Genomic DNA, 15090 nt, shown 5'->3' with positions numbered 1-15090 from the left:
CTAAGGAACTTCTGCCCTCCTAAGATCCCAAGGTCCTAAATGATGCTGAATTTGCACCTGTCTGTACTACAGCAGAGTGCTGCCTAATAATGGTAACAATAATAACTCAAACACTTATCTAGTGCTGGACTAGGTGCTGGAGGTATAGTAGTGAACAAAATAAACTTTTCTTGCCCTTCTAGAATTTACTTTTTTTGGGGAGATAGATATTGAGCAAATTATCATACAAATATTTCATTTATAAACAGGGATAAATAAGAACTAGGCTGGTAAAGAAGATAAAGAGTAGTACTAAAGTAGTACTTCTGTGACTAAAAATGTCACAGAAGGTGGCGTTTAAGCTGTACTCCAAGGGTGTGAAGAATCTATGGAAGAGAGGAGATGGAGTGTCCCTTCTGGGCAGAGAAAACCCTAGGGGCAAGGACTGGACGGAACCTGTAGTATTTAGGGAGCTGAGCAGGCTAGTGTGGTGGGAACACAGTGGACAATGAGGAGAGTGTAATGTTATGGGGATGGTGATGGAAGGGGACAGAAACCAGGTAGGTCTGGGCACTGGAGGCCAGGGAAAAGAGCTTGGATTTTATTCAAAATTCAGTGGGAAGCCAAGGAAGGGTTTTAAGTAATATCGGATGTGACTTGGGTTTTGTTTTAAAAAGAGTGCTCTGGCTGCCATATGAGGAGCGGATAGAAGGCAGTAAGAGGGAGGAAACGAAATCAGCAAGCAGTCTGCATTAGTTCAAGCTCTTTTAATGGTGATGGTTATGATGATGACAATGGGGATGGCAGTTACAGTGTCTTGGCTACCTTCTGTGGGTCAGATGCTTTATATATACTATCTCTAATTGTCACCATGACCCTGGTATTTGAATATGATTGCCTTCATTTCAGAAGTAAGGAAATAGAGATTGCGAGATTAAATAAACGTCTTAGTAAGTAGCAAGGCTAGCATCTGAACTCAAGTCCATCTGGTTCTTTTTCTTATTCCATGGGAACCACTGATAGAATAAGGTGAAATTAAATTCCTGGGCCTGAAAGTCCATTACTCACCTTGTCAAGCTTGCATGCTCTTGTATGGGCAGAGGACCTGTGAAGGTATGGTATGGTTATACAAACCGTTGTTGGGTACTAGAAAATTACTGGAAGAAGACAGTGTCCCAAAACTTGTCCTGGCTGGTAGAAAGGAGAGGAAATGGGGAGTATGACTAAGCTTGACGGCACTGTATGACTTCATTCTGGGAGATTTTATAGGGGAGAAGGAGGGAGAGGGCGAGACAGGAGGGTGATCACATTATCCTCTGTTCCCTTGGGTATATTGGTTTCACTTCTTTCTTGGGGGAGATCAGAAAAAGTGATGTGGAAGAAGGGGAGGTTGAAGTTTGGGGAACAATGAGATAGCATTGTCCTTTCTCAAACTGAATCACTTCCTGTCCCTGAGACCCTGACACTCTGAAAATTTCTACATGCCCCTTACCTGGACCCAGGAGAGAACATTTCTCTCAGAGAGAGGAAGCACTATAAAGAAATTTGGCAAATCAATGTATGACTCAAGCCAAACCCCTGTGAGAGGAGGGTAAGGATGTTATGAGTTTTTAGGAAAACTTTCTTTTGTTCTTCTTTTAGCATTTGTAAAGTACGTCTATGCCTTCCCACAGTTTTCCTGAACTCATTCTTACCCAGTCATTTTTATTCACTGGCAATACCTACCCCTTCAACCTTTTAACATCACACAACACCACCTCCCCCCACTATACATTTTGCACCCACTGGACTGCTTACTCTTCCTCAATTTACCACGCACTTGCACACCTCCATGCTTTTGCTCAAGCTTTTCCTCTTGCTAGAGATGCCTCTTCCTTTTTATCTGGGAAACTTCTACTTAACCATTGGAGCCCAATTCAAATGTCTTTGTTTCCATAACCACCCACAATCAAGCAGAATTTATTGTTTCCTTTCTCACTTGCTTATCATATCCAAGTATATTCAATTTCCTATCTCCTCTGCTGGACTGGTACCTCCTTGGGAACAAGGGTTGTACCTTAGTCATCTTTGTTTCTGAAGTAATTATCGATAGCAGGCACTCAGTTAATATTGTGTACTTTAGATCTGTCCTTGCAAAATCCCTACATACTAGGTAAGGCAGGTATTACCCACTGAACAGATGTGGAGGCTCTGTCCAAATCCCAAAGCTCTACTGAGTGGTAGAGCTGGAACTGTGGGTTGAGCAGTGTGGAATTGGCAGTTACAAAATGACAGTTTTATATGACTCAGCCTAATAGAACTCAGGTCTTCTTGTTCCTGGGTCAATGTTCTTTCTAAAGAAGCTTTCTGTTTGGCCTATGGCCCTGTGGTTTTAGTGTGACCGAACATTTTGAATCATTCAGTTCGGTGTGTTGTTTTATTCCCCTCCATTGCCCCTCCCCATGCCTTACATACATTGGAGACCTAGCTATATGTTGAACCAAATCTTTAAAGGTTTTTGAAGAAGCAGAGGTAGAGTGACCTGCATACCCAAGCTCAGACTCGGGTTTGTTCCCTCCTTGCAGGGCTCTTCAGCTCTTTAGGTCTTAGTTTCCTCATCTCAAAAATGAAGAGGGTGCAAGAAAGCCAGGGTCTTCTCTTCCCTTTGACTCTTTCTTGTGCTCCTATACAAGCTCCCACCTCCTTCCCCTTTCCCTGGGTCTGCTACTTCAATACTAGCAGCTGCACCAGCCCCTTGCCCCACAAAAGATGTCATTCTCAGAAAAATGCACAAGCTCTGCCTCAGCCCTGTGCCCTCTTCCTCTCCTCTCACTACCACACAGCAGATAGGATGACAAGGTTAGACAAAGGGGGAATTAAGTAACACGGAGTCATGTCTTAGGCAAAGGCAGATCTGAAATCCAGGTAAGACATGGACTTGGCTATATTCTGTCTTAGGGCAAAATTACAGAGAAAAAGAAAGTCTATAGAGTCTGTATATATATATTGGGAAACTCTTAAGTGCTAGAGGAAAGCAATATATGGGAAAGGAAGAACACAGAACAAATAGGTCTTTGGCTTTAGTTTAATTATGAAGTTTAAATTTGAGATCATTTTTTTCTTTTGCTTAAAATTTTCTTAAGTAAAACTGGACAAGTAATGTACAAATTATGTATTTTGTAAAAATTCAGCGGAGCATAAAACATTCAACTGGAGTATGCAGAGTTAAAATAAAAGTTCTTCTGTGTTTCTAAAAATTTACCTTTATATAGTATTTACTATGTGCCAAGTACTGTGCTAAGTGCTTTATATATTTAACTTCTTCAATCATCACAGTAATTTTGTCAGGGAGGCACTATTATTTTCCCTATTTTATAAGGGCGAAAACTGGGGCACAGAAAGATCAAGTAGTTTGCCCATGGGTCCATGGCTAAAACCTGAAGCAAATGTTTTCAGAATTCATGAGGTGCTCTGGAAAGGGGTGGAAGGGGGTGCCTGGGTGGCTTAGTCGTTAAGCGTCTGCCTTCAGCTCAGGGCGTGATCCTGGCATTATGGGATCGAGCCCCACATCAGGCTCCTCTGCTGGGAGCCTGCTTCTTCCTCTCCCACTCCCCCTGCTTGTGTTCCCTCTCTCGCTGGCTGCCTCTGTCAAATAAATAAATAAAATCTTTAAAAAAGAAAAAAAGAAAAGGGTGGAGGAATCTAAACCTCTTGGGTTTCAGATTCTTCCTGCCTATCCCCCACACCCAGAGCAAAAACTCCCTATCCATACTTGGTTTCTGCTTAAAATTTACTTGGTCAAATGTTTTGCTACAAGAAAACAAATTAAAGTTTTGATAACATGGCATAAACCCTTCCATCTGGATTATTTAACCCTGTAAAGGAAGAGTGAGACTAAAGCCCAGTTCATATACCATCATTGGTGGTCTAGTTGGTGAGTAGATTTGGCAGCATCAAAAGAAGAAATCATTAAGTTTAAGGTTTTGGAAGACAGGATTTTCAAAACTTTGTCAGGAGTAGAAACCTTGTCTGTAAAAGAAATATTGCAAAAAACCCCAAGAGATTTTTTGAAAGTCAGTAATTTGTTAATTTATTAATATAAATATGGTTTATATGTTTAAATTTTAATATTTACCCATTATTAAATTAGTTAATCAGAGACTTTATTTTCAGTATAATGGTGGATTAGTTACCATGACCAGTCCTTCTGACAAAAAGAACTAAAATGTTGAAAGAAATATTAAAAAAAATCTTTTCAAACTCACTGTTGAACTGGAGGGAAAGTAAAGAATGTATAGTGTTCAGAATACTGGGAGGCAAGAAACCTTGGCTTTTTCCTAAAGTTGTCTGCCAAATGCTACAGACGGGGTAGACAACTACATGAAATGCAGAGCCCAGGAGATAAAGCCCAGAATATGCCTAACATGGGGATTCTAAGAATGCATGACCTAAATCTGAACACCCAAAAGGCTGCACTTGCAGTGTAAGGGTGATTGAGACAAATAAACCTCACTTGCGGAAGGGTGCCACTACGAAATTTTTTGACTCAACTCTGGCACTGGATAGAAAGATTACCCAACATTTGCAGCAAAATGGACGGGACTAGAGGAGATTATGCTAAGTGAAATAAGTCAAGCAGAGAAAGACAATTATCATATGGTTTCACTCATTTATGGAATGTAAGAAATAATAGGAAGATCATAGGAGAAGGAAACGAAGAATGAAGGGGGGGTAAACAGAAGGCGAAATGAACCATGAAAGACTATGGACTCTGGGAAACAAACTGAGGGCTTCAGAGGGGAGGGGAGTGGGGGATTGGGATAGGCTGGTGATGGGTATTAAGGAGGGCACATATTGCATGGTGCACTGGGTGTTATACACAAATAATAAATCACGGAACACTACATCAAAAACTAATGATGTAGGGTATGGTGAATAACATAACATAATAAAAAAATTATTATAAAAAAAAGAAAGAAAACCATTCTTCTGAGGATATCTCTCCTCATGAAAAGTCAGCCCTCATATGGGTTTGCAGTCTGAAATCACACTACCTGTGTGTTTCCAAAAGTCTGAAATAGAGAACTAAATATAAAATGGTTTTAGGTTGGTAGTGTCTCAAAACAAATGGGAAAGGCAAACACAAGTCTTATCTTGAATTCAGCTGCAGCCCAAGCCACAAAGTATTCATTTACACAGAACAATTTCCAGAGCAAATGAGTAGTTTGTGGTCAAAATTTATAAAACAAACAAGAATACTAAGTACCATGGTGAGAACCACAGAAGGAATGGACAGCAGAAACCAACCTGCAAAGTTGGTGTATGTATTTAGAACAATCAGAAATGACACATAAAATAACTGATTTTAATACCGCTAGGTAGAGTTCTAAAAATATTGAAAACAGAAACAAGGAAAAATTAGATTTGGAGAAGATCCAAATAGAATCTCTAGAAATAAAAAAAAGTAATATTGAAATTAAAAATTCATTAAACAGCAGATTAAATAGCAGATTAGACATAGTGAACTAGATGAAGACTCAGTGAACTAGAAAATATATCTGAAGATATTCTTTGGAATACCATTCAAAGGTATATAGAGATGGAAATATGGAAAAGGGGGTGAGAAACTTGGAGGACAGATAATGCATATCTATTTGGAATTTTAGAAGGGGATGACAAAATAGGGAAGGAAAATATTTGAAGGTATAAAGACTGAGAACTCCCAAAATTATTGAAAGACTCCAATTTTCAGATCTAAGAATCCCAAGCAAGTTAAAAAATTAAAGAAATTCATATTTTGAAATATTATAAAATTACAGAACATTGAAAAAAGAGAGAAGGTGAGGAAAATGAAGCTATTGGGACAAGGAAAAAATTTTTGGTTGGGTTTATGGATGGATGGTTAGTATTAGAGTAGCCCCCAATTTCACAAACCTGTGAAATTAACATCAGGTGTTTTTGGAACCATTAAAGTCAGATCTTTACTCAAAGTCACATAACTAGCGAGTGGGTACATTGTGGAGCCAGGACCCAAACTCTGATCTCCCAACTCACAAAGTGGTAGCTGTCACTACTCTTTCCTCTCTACCCTACTATTTCTTTAAAATATTTAACAATAGTGAAGAAAAACAAAGTGTAAAGAAAGTACAGGGAACAGTTTCAGTTTATCAGGGAAATTTTTGGCACTGTCCTTACTTTTCATGTATGGAATTTAATAACTATTTAATACATTCTTACACAGTACAGTGTCCCATCTCTAGGAACCAATGAAGCTGCTCAGTTTTCATGGGGATAAGGAGACACAGTCTTGTTTCCTTTAAGCTTATAAGACAATGTGAAGGTAGAATGAGAAAGGTTTTAGAAGATGTAATTAAGGCAGAGTCAAAGAAAATAGTTCTGGTACAGCATTCTGTAGAAGGTGGCAGAAGAACAAGGGGGGTGGGTAGATGCAAAATCTCAATTTGGAGAAAGGCTTTGCTGAGAAATACAAATGGAGAAAGCAGGTGCCAAGCCACAGCATGTATGTATCCCTGAGTCACTAAGTCATAAATCAGTACTCAAAACGAGATGAAATACAAACTGTTTTACTTCAGTTCACTGCCTTAGACCTGGCTTGTTTTACTTTCTAAAATGTTTATTTATACTGAGATCCACAAAGGAGGAAAACCTGCAAAGGTTGTGTCTCAAGACAAATCATTTGTATATGTATCAAAATCTGGTAGAACCTTGATATGATCTGGTTTATCAAATGGTTGTGATAAGGGTGCCTGGGTGGCTCAGTTGGTTAAGCACCTGTCTTCAGCTCAGGTCATGGTCCCAGGGTCCTGGGATCAAGCTCCACATCAGGCTCCCTGCTCGGCAAGAAGTCTGCTTCTCCCTCTGTCCCTCCCCCTTGCTTATGCTCTCTTTCTCTCAAACAAATAAAATCTTAAAAAAAAAAACCCCAAACCCCCCAAATGCTTGTGATAAGTTACATCAAGTGGATACTTTGTTAAATTATATGTCATTTGAACAATGTTTTAATCAAGAAAACTAATCAGTGTGGATTATTATTAGCTCATAATGATTCAAACAATACCTTGACTAAATTTTTTTTAAGTATATTGTATTCAAAGTCTTTAAAAACTAGTCTTTCTTCCATCTTGGAGCTTGTGGAGGCCTGCTGGGAACAGGGCTCCTAAAATGATGGAAGTCTGTGGTCCAAGGCCATTTTTGCTGGCTGTTAAGTGGGGTCTCTGGAACTGGAGGGAGCACACAACTCTTCTTAGAATTGAAGGTGTTTATGCTTGAGATGAAATTGAATTCTATCTGCGCAAGAGATATGCTTATGTGTACACAGCAAAGAACCCACAGTTACTCTTGTTAGCAAACTGAACAAAACCAGGGTAATCTGGGGAAAAGTAACTTGTGCTCATAGAAACAGTGACATGGTTCATGCCAAATTGTGAAGCAAACTTCCTGCTAAAGCCACAGAATCCATGTGATGCTGTACGCCTCAAGGATTTAAACTTATTGAAAAGTAAATAAATAAAAGTGTAGATTTATTTTTAAAAAACAGTCTACAAGGGGCGCCTGTATGAAATAATAACGTGTGCAGTGATGAATCACTGACAGATTTTTAAAAAATTTTTTATTATGTCATGTTAATCACCATACAATACATCATTAGTTTTTGATGTAGTGTTCCATGATTCATTGTTTGCGTATAACACCCAGTGCTCCATGCAATAACGTGCCCTCCTTAATACTCATCACCGTCCCAGCCCAATCCCCCAACCCCCTGAAACCCTCACTTTGTTTCCCCGATTCCATAGTCTCTCGTGGTTCGTTACCCCTTCTGTTTACCCCCCTTCTTTCTTCCCTTCCTTCTCCTACTGATCTCTCTGCTATTCCTTATGTTCCATAAATGAGTGAAACCATATGATGATTATCTTTCTGTGCTTGACTTATTTCACTTAGCATAATCTCCTCCAGTCCCATCCATGTTGCTGCATATGTTGGGTAATCATTCTTTCTGATGGCTGAATAACATTCCATTGTATATATGGACTACATCTTCTTTATCCATTCATCTGTTGAAGGGCATCTCAGCTCCTTCCACGATTTAGCTATTGTGGACAATGCTAATATGAACATTGGGGAGCATATGGCCTTTCTCTTCACTAATTCTGTTATCTTTGGGGTAAATACCCAGTAGTGCAATTGCTAGATCATAGGGTAGCTCCATTTTTAACTTTTGGAGGGACTTCCACACTGTTTTCCAAAGTGGCTGTACCAACTTGCATTCCCACCAACAGTGTAAGAGGGTTCCCCTTTCTCCACATCCTCTCCAACATTTATTGTTTCTTGCCTTGTCCATTTTTGCCTTTCTAACTTGCGTAAGGTGGTATCTCAAGGTGGTTTTCATTTGAATTTCCCTGATGTCTAATGATTCTGAACACTTTTTAAGTGTCTGCTAGCCATTTGTATGTCTTCATTAGAAAAGTGTCTGTTCATATCTTCTGCCCATTTTTTGATTTGACTATTTGTTTCTTGTTTATTGAGTTTAAGAAGTTCTTTATAGATCTTGGATACCAGCCTTTTATCTGTAGTTTTATTTGCAAATATCTTCTCCCATTCTGTGGGTTGCCTCTTTGTTTTGATGATTGTTTCCTTTGCTGTGCAGAAAACTTTTGTATTGATGAAGTCCCAAAAGTTCATTTTTTCCTTTTGTTTCCCTTGCCTTTGGAGACGTGTCATGAAAGAAGTTGCTGTGGCTGATGTCAAAGAGGTTACAACCTATGTTCTCCTCTAGGATTTTGATGGATTCCTGTCTCACATCGAGGTCTTCCATCCATTTGGAGTTTATCTTTGAGTATGGTGTTAGAGAGTGGTCAAGTTTCATTCTTTTGCATGTAGCTGTCCAATTTTCCCCACACCACTTATTGAAGAGACTGTCTTTTTTCCACTGGATGATTTTTCCTGCTTTGTCAAAGATTAGTTGACCATAAAGTCGAGGGTCCATTTCCGTAGTCTCTGTTCTGTTCCATTTGTCTATGTGTCTGTTTTTGTGCCAGGACCATGCTGTCTTGGTGATCACAGCTTTGTAGTATAGCATGAAATCAGGCAACATGATGACCCCAGGTTCATTTTTCTTTTTCAACACTTCCTTGGTGATTCTGGGCCTTTTCTGGTTTCACATGAATTTTAGGATTGTTTGTTCCAGCTCTTTGAAGAATGTCATTGGTATTTTGATCTGGATGTCATTGAAAATGTAGATTGCTCTGGGTAGCATAGACATTTTAACTATGTGTATTCTATCGATCCATGAGCATGAAATGTTTTTCCATCTTTTTGTGTCTTCTTCAATGTCTTTCATCAGTGTTCTGTAGTTTCTGGGGTATAGATCCTTTTCCTCTCTGGTTAAGTTTATTCCGAGATATCTTATGGTTTTTAGTGCTATTGTAAATGGAATGGATTCCCTAATTTCTCTTTCTTCTGTCTCATTGTTCATGTATAGAAATGCAACTGATTTCTGAGCATTGATTTTGTGTCCTGCCACATCACTCAATTGCTCTATAAGTTCTAGTAATTTGGGGATAGAGTCTTTTGGGTTTTCTATAAAAAGTATCATGTCATCTGTGAAGAGAGAGACTTTGGCTTCTTCTTTGCCAATCTGAATACCTTTTATTCCTTTTTGTTGTCTGATTGCTGATGCAAGGACTTCTAGTACTATGTTGAACAATAATGGCGAGAGTGGGCATCCTTGTCGTGTATCTGATCTTAAGGGAAAGGCTTTCAGCTTTTCCCCATTGAGAATGATATTCACTGTAGGCTTTTCATAGATGGTTCTTATGAAATTGAGGAATGTTCCCTCTATCCCTACACTCTGAAGGGATTTAGTCAGGAAAGGATGCTGTATTTTGTCAAATACTCTTTCTGCATCAATTGAGAGGATCATATAGTTCTTGTCTGTTCTCTTATTAATGTGATCTATCACACTGATCGATTTGCGAATGTTGAGCCACCCTTGCATCCCAGGGTTGAATCCCACTTGGTCGTGATGGATAATCCTTTTAATGTACTTTTGGATCCTATTAGCTAGGATCTTGTTGAGAATTTTGGCATCCATTAGGGATATTGGTAAGTAAGTCTTCTTTTTGATGGGGTCTTTGCCTGGTTTGGGGATCAAGGTAATACTGGCCTCATAGAATGAGTTTGGTAGTTTTCTTTCTGTTTCTATTTTTTGAAACAGCATCAGGAGAATAGGTATTATTTCTTCTTTGAATGTTTGGTAGAATTCCCCTAGGAATCCGTCAGGCCCTGGACTCTTGTTTTTGGGGAGGTTTTTGATCACTGCTTCAAGCTCTTCATGATTAATCAGTCTGTTTAGATAATCAGTTTCTTCCTATTTCAGTCTTGGTAGCTTATAGGTTTCCAGGAAAGCATCCATTTCTTCCAGTTTGTTTAATTAACTGGCATATAGTTGTTGATAATAGTTTTAAGGATTGTTTCTATTTCATTGGTGTTGATTGTGGTCTCTTCCCTTTCCTTCATAATTTTCTTAATTTGGGTCCTTTCTCTATTCTTTTGAATAAGTCTGGCCAGTGGCTTATCGATCTTTTTAATTCTTTCAAAGAACCAGCCTCTAGTTTTGTTGATCTGGTCTACTGTGCTCCTGGTTTCTAATTCATTGATCGCTGCTCTAATCTTGATTGTTGTTTTCTCGTGCGTGGGTTAGGCTAGTTCTTCTGTTCCAACTCCATCTTCTTAAGGTGAGAATATAAGGACTGCATTTTAGATTGCTCTATTCTGAGTGAGGCTTGGATGGCTATGTATTTTCCCCTTAGGACCACCTTTGCAGTGGCCCCTAGGTTTTGGACAAATGTGTATTCATTCTCATTGGTTTCCATAAGTTGCTTAAGTTCTTCTTTAATTTCCTGATTTACCCAATCATTCTTAAGCAGGATGGTTCTTAGTTTCCAAGTGTTTGAGTTTCTTCCAATTTTTTCCTTGCTTTTTTTTTTTTATTTTATTATTATATTATGTTAGTCACCATACAGTACATCCCCGGATGTGATTGAGTACCAGTTTCAAAGCATTGTGGTCTAAGAATATGCAGGGAATAATCTCAGTCCTTTGGTATTGGTTGAGACCTGTTTTGTGACCCAGTATATGGTCTATTCTGGAGAAAGTTCCATGTGCATTTGAAAAGAATGAGTATTCTGTTGTTCTGGGCTGTAGTGTTCTGTATGTATCCATGAGGTCCATCTGGTCCAGTATGTCATTCAAAGCTCTTGTTTCTTTGTTGATTTTCTTCTTAGATGATCTGTCTAGTGCTGCAGATGGAGTGTTGAGGTCCCCTATTATTAACGTATTATTATCTGGAAGTCTCTTTATTCTGGTTAAGAATTGGCTCGTGTACCTAGCTGCTCCCTGTTGGGGGCATAGATATTTATAATTGTTAGATTCTTTTGTTGGATACACCCTTTAAGAATAATATAGTGTCCTTTTGTATCTCTAACTACAGTTGTTAGCTTAAAATCTAATCTGTCTGATATGAGAATTGCTACCCCACCTTTCTTTTGAGGTCCATTGGCATGAAAAATGCATCTTTTGCCAGATTAGGGTAGTTCTCCACTACAATTTGTTCAAATATCTTTTCTAGACCTCTCTCTTTCTCCATCCCCTCAGTGATGCCGATGATTCTGACATTGAAACGTTTCATTGAGTTAGTAATCTCCTGTAGTCTTATTTCTTGAAAGTGGAGTTTCTTTAGCCATATTTCTTCTCTTGTTTTCTTTTCTATCTTCTCATCCTTAACTCACTAATTCGTTCTTCTGCCTCATTTACCCTGGCCATCAGAGCATCCAGTTTAGACTACATCTGATTCATAGCATTTTTAATTATTGCCAGATTTGCTCTCATTTCCACCCTTAGAGATTCTATATTCTCGTTAATATTTTTTTCAAGCCTACACATCATCTTGACCATTGTTACTCTGAAATCCGTTTCTCACAATTGTTTGTATCCATATCCATTAGTTCTGTGGCAGAGGCCACAGTCTCTGTTTCTTTCCTTTGTTGGGGGTTCCTCCTTGTCATTCTGATGAGGTGTGGTTTTGGGCATGTACAGAGCCCAAATTATTGACCAGGACCCAAGCAAGATGCACTTGTTTTATAGGGACCCTAGAGTTGTGGGCTTTTTGTTTTTTCAGCCTGCCTTATGGGGGAGGGGCCTGCCATGCTCATTCTCAGGCAACCCTGTTTGGGTAGAGTTGCCCTGTCCCCTTTTGGGGGTGGGATGGGCACAGTGAGAACCAGTTTTTCCCTGGCATTTGTTCTCTGGTCTCTTTCCCTGGTGGCTTTCTGTGACTCTTCAGAGGGTCCAAGCAGAAGTGACTGTATCCAAGCTTCTGTTTCAGAACAGAGAGATCACAGTCTGCTCTTCACTGAGCTCTCCTGGCCACTCTAACTCTGTTTCTGTTAGTGTTGCTATGAACCCCACAGCGTTCCAGGTTGTGTGCCCCACAGCCATTCTCCCAGTCCTCGCTCCCAGGGCTGGCATGTCTCTGCCCTTTGTGCTTCTAAAACCGCCAGCCACCCTGGTTCCTGCGCAGTCTCCTGAGCTCCGGTTTTCAGTCTGGTTCATGCGCTCCCAAGCTCCCAGTTTTGGTCTGATTGGCACGTGCATTCCCGAACTCCCAGTTTCCATCTGGTTTCCCACAGCTACTGGTCCGTGAGTCCAGCCCACTCCGCAGTGCAGGAGGCTACTGCTTCCCACAACCTGAGTGCCGCGGCCCCATCCCCCTTCCCTTTATCTTCTGATATATGTGCACAGATTCACAGATCCCCACTTCATACCTTAATTCCCAGTGCTGGAGATGTTTGTTTTAGAGATTCAGTTGTATCTTCTTATGTCTCAGGCTGATTTTGTGGGTGTTCAGGATGGTCTGGTAGATATCCAGCTTGATTCAGGGGACCAGCTGAAAAAGGGTCTCCTATTCCTTTGCCATCTTTTTTCCTTCCAATCACTGACAGACTTTTAACCAGCTCCAGAAACCATACTGCCGGTGACATGGCCACACTACACAGGCACCCAGATTCTACATTCTTAAGTGTGGTGGTCAAAGAGACTCATTGACAGAATTAAGTAAGCAGTCTGTATCATGGTTAAAAAATTAAAGAAGTGTCAACATCTGTGTTTAAGAATGCATTGAGCTGACTGGAAAATGGTCAGATGGGAAATGCACACATTCTCTTCTTCCCTTAGTACAAAATAAGTGGTTCTGATATTGCCTGATTAAAGACTTAGTTTTCTGACCTGAAGGAATTGAAAGTTGCTCAGATTAAAAGAGATTTTTGTGGTGTTTTTGAAATAAAGCAGAATTCTCATAGTAACTTTGAAAAGAGTTTGATTGGCCTTCTTAGTTGTTTTTTTTTTCCCACAAGTTCTTAAAAACCAAAAAATAGTTGGATTTCTGTGGGAATTAGAAGATGTTGAGAGTTACCTGGGATGAATGTTGTTTCTTAGTTGACAAATCTCTTTTCTTTCCCCAAAGAATAAATTTAGATATGCAGAAACATAAGCTATTCATAGCAATCCTAATTGCCAATAATGCATCTAGGAGAAGGCATATGACTCAGAGCTTGCCAATCAGACAAAGGGGAGGTGTGTCTGGAACTTCTGGGAAAATTTTTTTTCCTTAAGAGTAAGCACTTTTTGACTTGTACTCACTTGACCTCTGTGAGGATGTGATGCTCAGAGCTGGGCCAAACATCTCCCGTTAAAGGGAGAGATCATGGACAGTCTGAGGACAGCAGAGTAGAAATGTTAGAAGAGCTTGGGTCTTTGGTGATGTCCTTGATTCTTTGCATCAATTGTGGGATTGCCCACTTTAGAACTTCTTAAGTAAGTAACAAGTGTCCTTATATTTTAATCCATGTTCAATTCATTATTCTATTTTTGCAGCTAAAGCATATCAAGTGATACGAATTCTCTTTGTTTTTTGTCTAAATGTCATCTACATTGGCTTTTTCTAAATCCTAAAATGAAATGGCAAACAACTAATGTATTCTGGACCTTGATTTAATAATATCGTTAAATATGGCTGGATTATTTAAATATTTCCCCTGCCCCCCACGCTCAGAGTTTTTCTTTTTTTAATTTAATTTTTTTAAATTTTATTTTAAAAAATATTTTATTGATTTATTTGAGAGAGAATGAGAACATGAGAGGGAGGAGGGGCAGTGGTGGGGGGAAGAAGCAGATACTCCACTGAGCAGGGAGCCCAATGACCAGGCAGGCAGGCAGATCCCAGGACCCCGAGATCAAGACCTGAGCTGAAGGCAGATGCTTAACCAACTGAGCCACCCAGGTGTCCCTTTAATTAATTTTTAATTAAATTTTAAATTAAATTTATCAAATTTTATTAAATTTATTAAATTCAGTAGTCTTAACTACATCTGTTCTGTAGCAGATATCTAGAACTTTTTCATCTTGCAAAACTGAAACTATATTCCTTGCACAACAACTCCCTGTTTCCCACTTTTCCAGGCCCCTGATGACACTTCTACTCTCCGTTTCTATATGTTTGATCACTCTAAACACCTCATATAAATGAGATAATATAGTGTACAGTATTTGTGTCTGGCTTATTTCACTTAGCATAACGTCGTCAAGGTTCATCCATGCTGTAGCATGTGACAAGATTTCCTTCTTTTCAAAGACTGAATAATATTCTATTGTATGTATATACCACATTTTCTTTATCCATTTATCAGTTAATGGACATTTGTGTTGATTTTACCTCTTGGCTATTTTGAATAATACTACAATGAACATGGGTATACAAATATCTCTTCAAGATTCTGCTTTCAATTCTTTTGCATATCTACCCAAAAGTGGGATTGCAGGGTGATATAGTAGTTCTATTTTTAATTTTTTGAGGAATTGTCATACTCTTTTCCATATCAGCTAGTTTGAAAAGTTTAATATTTAAGTAATTTTATATTTTAAACAAAATTAGAGCATAATAATATGGATATATAAATGATATATTAAAACCAATAAAAATATATATGAAAGAAAAAGCATGGGGCGCCTGGGTGGCACAGCGGTTAAGCGTCTGCCTTCGGCTCAGGGCGTGATCCC

The 15090-nt window shown here is 39.1% G+C and overlaps 1 protein-coding gene across 3 annotated transcripts in view; it reads right to left on the bottom strand.

Annotated features, from left to right (window-relative positions):
• Nucleotides 1–15090, bottom strand: part of IL33 (interleukin 33) — a 44126-nt gene that overhangs the window by 21038 nt on the left and 7998 nt on the right. The window contains exons 1-2 of one of the 3 annotated variants that reach the window (XM_019793249.2): nucleotides 2148–2215; nucleotides 1048–1170 (exon numbers count right to left, since the gene is read on the bottom strand). The exons of 1 other annotated variant lie outside the window; for it this stretch is intronic. The gene's annotated coding sequence lies outside the window, so the exon portion shown is untranslated. Of the gene's footprint in view, nucleotides 1–1047; nucleotides 1171–2035; nucleotides 2087–2147; nucleotides 2216–15090 lie in introns of those variants that run through there. One more of the 3 variants, XM_034663833.1, reaches the window with a different exon arrangement.

The sequence above is a fragment of the Ailuropoda melanoleuca genome, chromosome 7 (genome assembly GCF_002007445.2).
Source record: "Ailuropoda melanoleuca isolate Jingjing chromosome 7, ASM200744v2, whole genome shotgun sequence".
In the NCBI taxonomy this organism is placed as follows: domain Eukaryota; kingdom Metazoa; phylum Chordata; class Mammalia; order Carnivora; family Ursidae; genus Ailuropoda; species Ailuropoda melanoleuca.
This window is presented reverse-complemented; position numbering and strand designations above follow the sequence as displayed.